Genomic DNA, 14,363 nt, shown 5'->3' on the forward strand with positions numbered 1-14,363 from the left:
GATGCATTGGAGGTGAGATGGGTGAAACAAAGCCCTCTCGCATCTGAACTCTGTTTTGGTACATGCTGTGGAGGAGAGGTGGCACCAGCAAGCACGAAGCTTCCATGCTACCTTCTCCTCATGCAGCCAAGCTGCATACACAGGGCTAACCTCACAAAGGAGACAGGAGGGGGGTTCTTAAGACAGGAAGATTTTGCAATGATATTTTTAATGTCACTGAATTTCATAAGAAGGGGCATTGCCTTTGTCACTCCTCAGCCCATGGTGGCATGGCTGTAGTTCCCAAAGATTACATTTTTTCTGCAATAATTTTGTCCTGGGTCCTGAAAGACACCTCAGTGTGACTGAGGACCTAGACCTGTATGTTTGAACAAGGTTTAGGTGGTTATGTGTTTAGACTTAGGAGTCATAAATCTCATTTTCCAAAGTGAACTCACACGTACCAAATTCACACTGCAAACTAATCAGAATTCCTGCTCCTTGTAAAAATTTTTCCCTAAATGCTACATTTTCAAGTTTTCTCTTCCTTTAAAGGCTGCCTGTTACGATGCCCTGCTCTGCTTTCCTCACTTTGAGCATTGATCAAATTCCTCTCACTATATCACAGCAGCTTCAAACAGATCCGTTGTGGTTATTAAAAACACTACAAATGCTAAAATATTTTGACTGACATGGTGAAACCAGCACCCTGAGATCCCTCTCTGCTGTAAGTCTGGTGAAGAATTGGCCCAAAATAAAGTCATCTTGGTGGCTGTTACCACTACCAGACTGATAATTTGGTAATTACTAGGAAGTGAATCCACCCAGACAGAACTGTGGCATCAAAAATCCCCCGGGACAAGAGGCGGGATGGCAAACTGATTTCTGGGCAGCAGTGATGCTTTGGACAAAGCATGCACAACGCACAGCACTTCTGTACGGCCTGGACACAAGTTAGGTGAGCATTTCTATTGCTGATTAAAATTACTTTGCCCCACAGAAGAAGAAAGCAAGGCAGGAGCCCTGCACTCATCCTAACAGTAACCCTGCGAGATGGAATCTGCAGAAGAGGCTTTAAGTATTCAGCTTGGCAGAAAGCTCCGGGTTTAGGCTTCTGTGCTTTCTAGACTTTGCTTTTTCATGAATGCAAATAACAGCAAAACAAAACACCTCAATATAAGCTTTCACTCAAATGTAACTCTTTGTAGGTATGTTCCATAAAGGACCCTCCTGCTTCCACCCTCAGCTCTCCCAACATTGTTTCAGCTTCCAGTCCATTTTTTCCTAGCCCTGGCTCCCATTTTACTGCACTTTCTACTCAACGAGAAAGGATGAAGGCTTTTTTATAAGCCCCTTAAACACTGACACCTGAAAGAGCAATGCGGCACTCAGTCCAATCCCAGCCTTTATTCCCTGGGAATATTTCCCACAGTCAGCCTCCCACCCTGTCCCTGCCACAGGAAAGGTAATTTTCCTACAGAAGTGAAGCACTGGGATTTTCAGGGAGATAATGTCGCGGATGTTACACCCAGGAGATAAGGTTCTAGTAGGCAGGAGCTGTGGAGGGTGGCCAGGAGCGGCGCGTAGCCCGGCAACCTGCCCCAAACAGCGAGTGCTTCCAGGAAATGAAAAAGAAACACAGCGATTTTAAACAAGCCTTTCACAGGTCCCAAGGGACTGGGAAGAACTGGTGGATGAATCACTGCTCGCAGCACATGTCTTCAAGGAAGTCAGAAAAATAAATGAGCTCCAAATGTCATAATTGGCTCCCTGGGGGCCGAGGAGAACCCTTGAAGGCTACAACCATGTCTCAGCCTACAGTCGTACCACCCCAATCTTGATGTAGGCAGCAACCAGCTTAATCCGAGGTTGGGCAGGGGGCACGTAAGAAAAGAAACAGGGTCTGGCAGTAAACAGACTTGCTGACGCAGCACAGTGTGTTGAATCTGTAAGGGAATCTTTGTGCTGTTGCAATGCTTTTCTCATTTATGTGTGCACTGGATGCTTCAGCAAATAGATTTAGCAACCAGGCATTGTTTAAGATACGCTCCTTCAGGATTTATTTTGTATGCTTACTATTAATATCTGCTGCAGCAATTCTGGAGTTTCTCTGAGTTAGCACTAAATGTTGGCCCCCAAAGTGACAATTTGCTGTTGATGCTGTTGTCTTAGGATAAGCCATAGAGCCCAACAACAGTTCATCAAAAGTCCAGCTCCCAAACAGCAGCTCACTCCGAGGGCTTGTTGGATGCTCTCGCACCCCTGCCTGAGGGGCTACTGGTTGTTCTCGTCACCTCTCAGCTAAGCAAGAAAAAACAGGGGTAAATCTGAGGAGTTAACGTCTGAATTCCTTTCTGATCAACAGCTGCAAAGTTGCTTCGGAGCCTGGACACACGCTGGCTTCATAAACAGGGGGAAAATGAACTCTTAACACTTCACAGAACTAGTGGAAAATACTCTGTGCTAATATTCAAGATAGATTATAAATAACTTGATAGGTTAGATCATACCTTTGCTTCCATATCTAAAATTGTGTTCCCTTCTCAAGCTCTCTGATTACCTCATGATTGAAAGGAAGCTTTTAGAAAAGGACACTGTTGCACTAAACCCTCACAGCACAAATCTCGTGAACGAAACAGAGATGAGTTGTATTGACAGGTGTAATTGCACAGTGTCTAACAAAGAATATAAACAGATATAGCTACCTTCAGACTTGGTGATTAGTATCTGTAGTATCCAATATATACACATATATGTATGCTTATAAACATACACACACACATATGTAGCGCACACCAGTGTCACACAAATTATGGGCCAAGATCAGGTGCTATATCATGAGTTATAAGGTTTTTATAACTTTCACCCTGACAAAACCATGGCTTTTCCTGTCTTCCCCAGGTACATTCCCCTCCCACGGTCTGTGATTTTTGGTGCTGATCTTCCACCATCTCCCATTTTCATAATATAACAGCAGATTTCTTTCACTTTTTATAGCTTCACGAATTTCAGTGATGTTATGTCATGATTCATTCTTCTGGTTTCAGATACCTTCATTATTTGTATAAGAAAATGCTTTCTACACACTTACCATGAGCAGTTGGATAATTCCTGCCAAAAATCTGTTTGAGTTGAGAGCAGGTGCTTGTGACTCTTTCACTGGGATTGCCCAGCATTTCCTCTGGATCAACAGGCTGCCTTCACAAGTGAAATATTAATATCAAAGCCTCCATTTCAAGTATCGTGTCAAGAAACAATCCTTTATGTCTAAAGCAAATTTACCCTGCTCCTTCTGAAAGGCAGCGTTCATGACAAATACGCAAAGCTGCTTATTCATTACAAATGAATGCCCAAATCATAAAAGCTGCATAATCTTAGCAAAAGCTGATCTGTTCCAGTAGATTTTAGTTCTGTTTATTATTGCAAAGTTGCATACAGATTTTTTTTTTCCTTTGTCCTCAGCAGAAGTTAGTAAGGGTGTTGAATTTGTAACATCACTTGTGAAAACCAGCTAGAGGCATTTGCTTTTGCCTTTGTGTGCAGCGTGTTCCTTTGTGCCTTTTCATTCCTAATTCCTCAGTTACAGTAAAACATGTGCAGATTGAAGAATTCAGCCTGCCGCTACAACCAGAGCCCTGAGCAGTGCCAGTGTTCACCGTGAGGCAGTGGCACAACTGAGACTCTTTTTTTTTTTAAAACAAGGTCACGTTTCACCGATTTAATAATGCAAACCCACATGATTCCATTGGAATCTGTCTGGAAGGCTGAAGGAAAGCTCTGCATCAGTTATACAAGGCTAAATCTGTAATCTGCACTGAGAAGTGTTCAGAGTGCAGAATGGGGATTGCATTAATGCCCGCGAGGAAACATGGGTTTAAAGTACCATCCTCCCTGCTTTTGCTGTCTCCAGTGATGTATTACTAGGCAAAACTACTCACGAGTGCTTTATATAATCCCCTGTTTTCTCCTTTCTGTCCAGGAACACGCTTTGCTTTGCCTGCGCTTTGTCTGGACAAACTCTCCAGTGCAGTCTGTCCAGGGCTCAGCACCAACTGCTGAAAATACTCAGCTACTCCAAAGTCCTTTTTTTTTTCCATCTCTGTCTGCAGTTTGTGCATTATAGCAAAGCTATAAAAATTAAAAATACACGATTAACCTTCTGAAGAAGGTCTCTAGACTCTGGCATAGCAGAATATACAGAAACCAGAGCGATAAAGGAACATGTATTTAACTTCTCAATTTAATTCAAGACTGTGCTACAGCAAGTTACTTTGGAAAAGATGTTCACTTTAATTTAATTCAGTAAAAAGTCCAGTTATTAGAATTGATCTACTATAGTCTAGAAGCCAATATATAACAGACTTCTTGAACCTAATCTCCTGCTTCCCAAAATTGTGAAGAGGAAAAATCCAAGTAAGCAATCAGCAATGATTTTATTCGAATTGAGTGTTAGCAGTACTTAACCAAGCATTCATTAGACATTAAAAGGAAGATCCTACTGAGAGAAATCTACTATTAAAAACACCCTGTCTCTAGCATAAGCAGCAAATTATGCATAATTTATAAAAGTTTGTCTTAGTCCTGTTGCGATGAGATTTTATTGTACCCTTAAAGTGTTGCTACTAGAATATATGTGGTTTTAATATTGATAACAATCACCTGATTGAAAAGGCTCACGCAACCAGTAGCTCAATGGTGGGGACAAGCCATGGGTTTTGCCAGGGGAAGGAAAAGAACTCAGTGGCAATGGGAGGTCATCAGCATTTCCCATTATTGTGCTTTAAATACGCTCGGCGTTCGCTCCCCTGCTATTGTTTTTCACATTCACCTTTGGAAGCAAGGTCAGCCAGGACTATTGAGAAAAAGTCAAAACAAAATGTCCATGTGGGTCTGAGGCATCTGCATGGAAAACTCTGCAATGACTCTCATGTCTTGCACAGAAAAAAGTAGATGTCCTCCCCCTCTTTCTTTTACACAGTAATTTCCCTTAAATCTTCTAGATTTGTTTCGACAAGACCAAGAAGGGAATACTACTGTCAATTAAAAATACTTTCAAAAGGAAAGGGAGGATGCAATCAGGGATTCAGGAAGGAAATCTTAAGCACAATATTCACAGCAGTACTTCAATGATGTGTGTTACACCTCTGTCAGTATATATATATAAAGTATATATATATATAAAGTATATAAGCTTTATATACATACATATATATATATATATATACACACACGTATTTTCGCTTCATATACATGTGGCAATATGTTTTGTTCATGAACGTATTAAGATCTGGAGCCCAGTCCTACCTAGTAGAAGATTATGCCATCAGGTTCTTCAACTGGCAGCAAATTGCTCCATCTGAGATGTCAATATGAATACTTCAGCACTTTACAATAAAACCTAATAATGATAAAGGAAGGATAAAATTCCACAACTGTGAATGCATTTTTTCTTTAAAAAAATTAACAAAACCACACTGAACATATTTTTACATTGTAACCCAAACCCATGTCTCATGCTAACATTGATTCACTACAGACACAATGATTAAAGAGCAGCTCTCGCATAAGAGGCAAATGGCATAGAGCTTCGTTTGAAGCATCAAATACAACTTCTGATCAGAACTTGCCCTATCCCAGGCTTTCATTGTGAATGTATTAGTGTCAGCAGGAGAACCGGAGGTCTTCCAACAGAAAATGTCAAATTTGCATCTGTAAAATAAAAAATATTAATCTGGTTTCTGCCATAAACTGTATTTTCTTAAAGATGTGGGAGGGTGTCAAACCCAAATTCCTGACATTTCCGTTTGATTTAGTGAAACAGCAGAACAATGTCCCAGCTCACATTGTATTCCCTCTCAGAAGCTGCTTAGCTAATGAGTTTGGTGATAACAAACACAGTGGTAGAAAGGCTGGTCACCAAATGAAAAATAACGTGTTCTACAAATTGCAAGAAAAAACAATGACCATTCAATGTCATTATGTCTAGATCCAGATATGCAAAAATATTCCCCCTCCAATACAGGTCTGTGGTTTGTGCTGGAGCTGGGCGTAAATGCCTCCTGATCGATACTAACATGCCCATCACTTCCAGGGAAACAAATTTAATATCATATTCCCCATCAGTAAAATATCAGTAAAAATCCATAAAATTCTTAGGCCTTGACCAGCCACTCTGCTGCTGTGTAAAATTAGAGACCAGGGTGTAGATATAACATAAATCTGATAAAACATATTGCACATTTGAATATACCGAAGGCTTATTTCCCAGAGCAGAACTAATGTTTAGCCTGTGCATGGCATCAAGCATTTCTCATTTTCATTTAGAATCATAGAATCATAGAGTAGTTTGGGTTGGAAGGGACCTCAGAGCCCATCCAGTGCCACCCCCTGTGATGGGCAGGGACACCTCCCACTGGCTCAGGCTGCCCAAGGCCCATCCAACCTGGCCTGGAACCCCTCCAGGGATGGGGCAGCCACAGCTTCCCTGGGCAACCTGGGCCAGGGCCTCACCATCCTCATGGTGAAGAAATTCTTCCTTATGTCCAGTCTAAATCTGCCCCTCTCCGGTTTACACCCATTCTCCCCCATACTGTCACCACAAGCTTTTATGAATAGTCCCTCCTGAGCTTTCTTATAGCCCTTTCAGGTACTGGAAGGTCACTATAAGGTCTCCTCAGAGCCTTCTCCTCTCCAGGCTGAACAACCCCAACTCTCTCAGCCTGTCCTCCAGCCCTCATGTCATCTTTGTAGCCTCCTCTGGACTCGTTCCAACAGTTCCATCTCCTTCTTACGCTGAGGATTCCAGAACTAATTTGCTCTGTTTCTCATAGAAACTCTTTATATAAAGGAAAACCGTTAAACACCAGTGCCTATTTCAGCACGTTTGACCAAATGCATAAACCCTGTCTTGAGTACGTCGTGCAGCGCGAGGTGACCTCCCCAGTGGCCAGTTCACTCCTTGGTGTGGCGTGACACGGTTGGGCAGCGCTCAGCTCATGGCAGCGGAGGTCTGCCAGATTTATAGCGCTTAAATTTATAGCACTGAAAGCTGAAGAACTTTCTCCTTGTAGTCTCTCCAACCGGAATTAATGCTGCCAAAAATTACTGTTTATTTCTCCTCTAGTGTTCTTCACAAACTGTTTTTTCCCTGAGCTTTAAATTGCTGAAAGTCTTTTAGTCAGTCTTATTACGGGATCAAAGGCACCACTGAGATCATAGCTTTCAGTTGTCACTTGGATTTTTTTCAGTATAAACAGTGTTTCAGTGTCTATAATGCTCGTGAAAAGTACTACATTGGCCACGCTGAAGGCTGAGCTTTGTAAGTATTGTTATTTCTCCGTATTTTCTTTAATCTTTAAACTTAACAGAGATATTTTCATTTTGAATTGACCATCACGCTGCTGAGTAAACACAACTACACAATATGGAGAAATAAACATAACAGTTCTTATACGTATATGTGAGGAAGCAAGTACGTATTTGTCAAAACAGTATGACTAAGCAAGAAAAAAGATAATTTTTCTCAGTTCTGGGAACACACAGTGATGCAGGAAAGAATAAACAAGGAATTATTTCTAATCAGAACCAAGAAAATTAGATTATCCTGAGACTGAGCAATGATAAGAAAACTGACTACAGAGACATGCTGAGGAAACAAACTCTTCGGTAGTCCATGAAGGAGACAATATATATATGAATTCCTTCAAGAACTGTAGACAATCACTCTAATGATTTTATTGCATATTCATCTAATGCTCAGTCTAAAAAGATAGTTCCAGTTCATTTTTTTTTTTAAGTCACACAGCAGTATCTACAATAAACAAATATTAACCTGGCAATGAAAACAATCATAATATGGATTTTGATTTGTTCTGGGAGGTGGTTTTAGAAGCTCCTGAAGAGCAATCTGCCCTTCTTGCTCTCAAGGCAGCCAGTCTGCTTCAGGACTGTATCATCTGGTGTTACGGGAAACCCTACAGAAGAGTAAAATTAGCACTTCTTCAATTGTCATCACACCTTTTTGTAGGTGTGAGCTGAGAATCACAACATAATGAGAGGTTATAGTATTTAACTTCGAGCAAATCTTTGAAAAAAGGAGGTACAAAACTCATTGTGTGAAGATAAAATGCCCTGCATTAATGTCTCCCTGCAACAAAACTTCTTACAAGATAATCAACAATAAATTCCACCTATTTTTCCAGCCTAAATAACATGCCTAGCTAATCAAGGGAAACTTTCCATAAGGAATACTTTTTGTGTGTGCGTTTCATCTTTTGTCTGCGAGATTTCAGAAATGATAGGAAAAAATTAATTAGGGTCACCATTTAGGTCTGTCTGCCTGGAAGATGTTCAGGAGTGGCAGTGCAGGACCGTTCCTGGCTTTGCTTCTACCCGTGTTTTCGATTATACAAGCCGAGACCTTGCAGCTCAGCAACCTGAGCTCCTGGGAAGAGCAGACACCTGGAAGTGGTTGCTGCGAAGAAAAGAGAGACCAGCAGTCACAAAAGAGAGGAGAAATGGGAGGATGCAGTGAGCAAGGTGTGGAAAATGTGTTTCCTCTCAATCTGTAGTTCTGCCGGATCTTTTCGAACACGTCACCTTGCAAGAAAGACGGTTTGTGATACAGTGTTGTGGAATTTAGCGTTAGAAGTCACTCGTTCGTCCCCACCTTATTTAAAAGAGTAACTGAGCCGTCATTCCCTTATTGTGCAAATATTTAATGCTTTGTTTAAACATTGTGCAACCAAACACTTCAAAAATTATTGTTCTGTTGCAATAGTTATTTAGAAGTGACATACATTAAATCTTTACAAAAGCAGTGTCAAAAAAAAGCCCATATTTCACGGGGACTTCTATTGCTATCATCTATGAGTAAATATTAGCCTCAAACAAATTAAAATAGTTTGGGGGTGTACGAGGGGTCATGACTTAGCATCCATCAGATCTGCCAGGAGGAATTTAATATAAACAGTGCTTCAGGCTTTATTTTAGACCCCATTTTTTGGAGCTTTGGAGCACTGTCCGCCCATCGCTGGGGAGGCAGCACAGCAGTAAGGGCTGCACAAAGGATGGAAATCCTCTAACCAAACGTCACAACTCTGCCCAGCCTTCCAGCCGAGTTCCTCTGTGACAGCCATCAGTGGTACAAAATACTCAAAGAGGTGTGTGCACCTATCAGCATTTCATCTTTAAATGGCTGGTTTGATTTCTATTTACTTTAAAAAGGCCTGAGCATGTGTCCAAGATCCGTTTGTTAACAGTTTCACATGGCAGAACTGTGATTTCAGTTGATTTATTTATTGATTGTGTTTATTCTTGGCTCCGTATAATTATATCCCACTGGGCATGTAAGAGATTTCTTTATAAATTAAGATTTCTCTGTTCCATAGTCAAAACAAAATTATCATAATAGGTTAGCAGAATGTTCTATGTCTCCTTTTAATGTTAGAATAACAGCGATAATAATCTGCAATGATTTACTCCCCTTGTTATAAAACAATGCCTTTCACTTTTCTTGAGCTTAGGTCATTGCATATTTATCCTGATTTTCTGGTGAAATGTAATTTCTGATTCCATTGTTTATTTCTTAAATTTTGCCGTCTGCTGTAGCACATCTCGCATCTCAAGCACAGCAGCCCCCAAGCAAAATCCATCCCAAGAAATACCCTCCAGACCTTTCAAACTGACATGCTAAGCTGCTCACTTTTCTGCCGACCAGATTCCAGAGGTACTGGCACTGCAAGACCATCAGCCTTGTACACTCGAGAAAAGTTACGAAACTAAAAATAGCGGTAAGTCTTAGCTTTGTGACTGTTCCCCAAGGTAGATGACTTTAAATGCAGTCCTATTATGAAATAAACCCTCAAGAAAACCCCAAAGAATCAGTGCTGTGTGTTGTTTTAGTCCCTTGGTTTCAGACGCAGCCCAGCGACCCACGTTTCATGCTGAATTAATTCCCCATTACACACGATATCACCATTAACGAAAGAGGAATCTACCTGCGCGTGCTCTATGTTAGTAGAATTGATGCTAGCACCACTGTTCATATCTGGAGGAGTACGTTAAAGGAGGATCCTGCAAATGCTCACGTGCTTGAGAATTTCATTGCTTCTCTCTTTCACTGAGTTTACAAACTTTTCCTGCACTTCATTGTTTGACACTGTAAAATGTATAGGTTTGGTAGAGTAAAGCTAGAGTAGGCTGAAAGAAATGCCACGTTGCTTCAAACACCTTAGGGAAAGAGAGTAGAATGGGAAATTAAAGGTGCTTTACACCATCAAACGTCGCTTCTGAACTAGAGTAGCCTCCAAGGAACAACACCAGAAGTCCTAGTGGATTCACTGGAAAAGTTTGTCAACAGTGCAAGAGCGGTTACGAGAGAACTCTAAAGCTTACTCTTGATGACATTTTTACAGGATGTTGGCATGCATTTTAGAAGCAATATAAAAATTACAAAATAATGGAAACAGATAGCATCAATCAATTTGCAGGTTTTGGGCCAGAAGGGTTCACTAGACTTTCTTGACTGACATAGATATCACAATCCCTTATGTGTCAAGTGTTATTCCTGTACCGACCCAAATAACTTGCATTTAACTGATGGCTCTCTAGTCCTTTCACTCTTCTTCATTTCCTGGTTTTAACAATTTTGGTCAAAACCAATCCTATAAATTTAGCTAGAGACTGAGCCCAAGGCCCTGAAGGTAATTCATGTCACAGAGAGTATTTATTGGCTTCAACTGCTTTCTCTCTTCTTATTTATTTTTCTTTTAGTTCCCTGTGGAACTATTACAGCTCCACCGAAAACTTCCCCATGCGCCAATCGACACATATTATACACAGGTTTTCAGAAAACTTGTCTGCTGTACATTCGTTCAAAACATAAGAGACTTCACATTGGCTTTAACTTGGCCTGCCCTTTATCAAAATGCAACATATCATAGACGTTGAGCACTAACAGCTGCAGGAAATGCAGCCTGCCTTGAATCGCATACATAAAATCTATTGGGAAAATTCTGTTACGCGGGTGTGCAGGGATGGCATCTGTAGCTGCTGACATGAACATACATGTTGGTCTTTTAAAAATCCTATCCATAAACAGAAAGGTTTAAAAAAGCCTTCAGAAGCAAATTTCCATGAGAAAAATGAGACACACTGAGAATAACATAGGTATTTTTAGGCCTATGGTTAACCATAGGCCAGGTCAGCCCAACAGTGCATTAGAAGATCACCCATTCAAAGCTTCATTTATCCAAAAAATAAATTAGAGACTAAGTACACAGAAAATAAACTCTCGTGATTAATTATTGGGAATAAAATAAAGTTGTAATTATTGGGGGGAGAGCCATAAACAATTCACTTAAAATCAAAAAACAGAGCTTGTTTTTAAGTACAGCAAGATGCTGAAGTTAGAACAGGAAAAGTTGCAAAACAAAACAAACTGAAGTTGGTCCAAATTCATTGTATTATGTTACAGTCATCTGTTAGTGATTATAAGCCAGTGAGGTCTGCTGTAAAATGCTTACAAAGGATATAGAAATAGTCTTCAAATATGAAACAAATTAGGAATAACTGGCCTCTATACGAGTATGTGATGTATGAAAAAAAAAAGATGTTAAGAAAAGTAAAACCTCAGAATGCTTTTCAGAGCCACTGCCTGAAACAAACGTCCTTTCCATTTCTAAAGAGTCCAAGTCAAGTGCAACATAAGCACGATGCAAACCACCAGGCGATGTTAACGTTGGGAAATGTGCCATAATCTACAGTTTGCTAAAGGAGAACAGAGAAGGAAGAGTACGAGAGGCTTGTTAACATGTAACTTACACCATCACCATCCTCTTTGAGTCTGGAACAAGCTAACAGGGATGAGAGGTAAGAAGATATTAGAGAAGAACAAAACCTACATGCGCTGCTTTCTAGCTAACTGGAATATATATTTCTTTTCAAGTTAGAGCACTCACTTCAGTTCCTTTTGTTCAGATATTCATGTTGTAAAGGCTTTGTTTTTACTGTCACCAAGAAGACGGAAGTAAATGAGCAGAGCCTACAGAATGCACTTCCAGCTTTTAAGGGCCACGTAAAATCAGGGATTAAAATAAATGCATTTTTAAAATGTTGTGGAAGCAGCAAATGCCTGGGTTTGTATGTATTTAGGATCATCCCCCCAGCCCTGCCCTGGACCTACTCAGCATGTAAGCTTTAATTTTCCCTGAGTCAAAATGCTTTGTAAATTCAGAGTCACGCTCGATCAACAGCAAATTACAGCAACGTAACCTCTGCAGCAATTTAGGAAACTTCTATGAAATTGTCCCTGCTTTGTGATACAGGGTCTCCATCCTTGTCACACTGACCCCTGGGTCTTGGTTACTCACAATGTCTTTGTTGCACTCAGGAGGAAGGAAACGACCATATCACTGACAGCAACACTGACCGAGAAAGCAGGAAAAGGAGGAGAACCTAAAAGGGAAAAGGAAGTACATAGAAAGTTATGGATGGGGTCAAAACCTCACAGCTCAGACGTCAGGGTTTTGCAGGCTTTTCCAGCATGAGTGACAAAGACCTACGAGCTCTTACCCCTCATTTAAGCCTCTGAACCCCCCCCCCAAAATCTAAGGCATCAAACCCATGAGGGTGAAACCTCTGTGCAGGGCAGTTTTAACTTCTTTCCTTGAGCAGAGAGAGAGGTGCAGCACATGAGTGTACTCATGCCATGAGCTGGAGAAGCTGACCCCTCATAGTCCTCACCTCCTTCCTCCCCACCCTCTGCTGCGCATGTTGTACCAAGGCTTTTCTCACCAGTGATCCTTGCTTCACCTCACTGCTTCCCTTTCCGTGGCTTGTGCTTCCTCCACTCCCATGACATCCTCAGACGCTCGTCCTACCTCCAAAGTGCTGCTGTGAGAAATGAAGTCCATGAAACAAATCGGTATCATCGGGAAGCGATTGGCACCGCTCAGGCCCTTCCAGTGTCAGCTAAGGAGAAGCACACTTTGTATTTTATTTTAAAACATCAGAGCTGTCATTGCAGCGAGGATAAATGAGAAAAGGCTGAATCTTAGTTTCTTCCAGCTAAGCAGAAAATATGAGAAACAAACACGGCAAATCTTCCAATAAGGAAAAAAATAGCCTGCTCTCTCTGCAAAATTTTATAAACACTTCCCCCAAAATACATGAAAAATGCCGTTTCCCTCTCATAAGCATCTGTGTGACTCCAGACACAAAGTATATTAAAGCCATGCATTGTAAAACAGAGAGATGTCAAATTAATCGTACATTAACCTCTCTGTACGGGATATAACTCAGGTGCAAGATGAGAAGTTTGGCCCCTAAAGTAGATAGGAGAAACTTCATGTGCTGCGTCAGTGACTATTACGACTGAAAGCAAAAAGCCCCTGAGCTGTACAGCTGCACACTTTCTCTTGGATGCTGAACTCACTGAAACTGTCTGAATTTCCTAAACCTTACCGACTTCTAGTATGATTTGTATCAGAGAACAAATTATTTTATTTTTTTTTTTCATTTTCCTGATAGAAGTCCTGGAGGAAACTGCCACATATGTTACAGGGACTCTCTGGAGATGAAGACAGAAAGCTAAATAATGTTAAAGAAAGAGACTGAATAGAAGATGTTTGTACTTCTCTCTGGAACCAGTTGTAGTGTGTTACAGAAAAACAATCATTAGGCTCAAGGAGGAGTACCGGCGCTGTGAAAAGGAACTGGGCTGGGAGACCTCTTGGCCTGATCCAACACGGCTGTCGTCGTCTTGCGTTTTCACCCAGCACATGGCCCATTTCTCTTGAGGTACTGAAGAATCTGTAACAAAGAATTTGTTACCAAGCAACAAAAAAAAAAAAGAATAAAACAAACTGCAGAAGGGACAAAACAGAAAGAGCACGAGGGTTCTGGGAAGGTAAGAACGCAAGGAGGAAATGCAATTTCATCTGCTGCCCCAGAGGGAAGAAAGAAAACAGCAAGTGAAAGAAAAAAAGAAAAGTGCAAGAGAATGTGAAAATACAAACTATTATTTCTTCAAAATATTTCAGGAAGGAAAATTGTAATCACCAACAAAGTCAGGGCAATTAAAGGAATTGGGTGGCACAAAAAAAAAGGCTGTAATAAAAAATGGTGTTATGTTATTATGCCTGTATTGTAATAATTCTTTCCCTTACTTAGAAAAGCCTCATAAATACTGAATTTGATGTTCTGTGAAAGCGTTACAGTAATAAGGCAACACAACGCTCCATGGTCTTTCAGGGAGAAGAGGAGGCTGAGGAGGGATGCGGGGCAGGGGGAGGGATGCAGGCAGGAGGGAGGGATGCGGGGAGGAGGGATGCAGTGGGAGGGATGCGGGACAGGGGGAGGGATGCGGGACAGAGGGAGGGATG

The sequence above is a fragment of the Cuculus canorus genome, chromosome 9 (genome assembly GCF_017976375.1).
Source record: "Cuculus canorus isolate bCucCan1 chromosome 9, bCucCan1.pri, whole genome shotgun sequence".
In the NCBI taxonomy this organism is placed as follows: domain Eukaryota; kingdom Metazoa; phylum Chordata; class Aves; order Cuculiformes; family Cuculidae; genus Cuculus; species Cuculus canorus.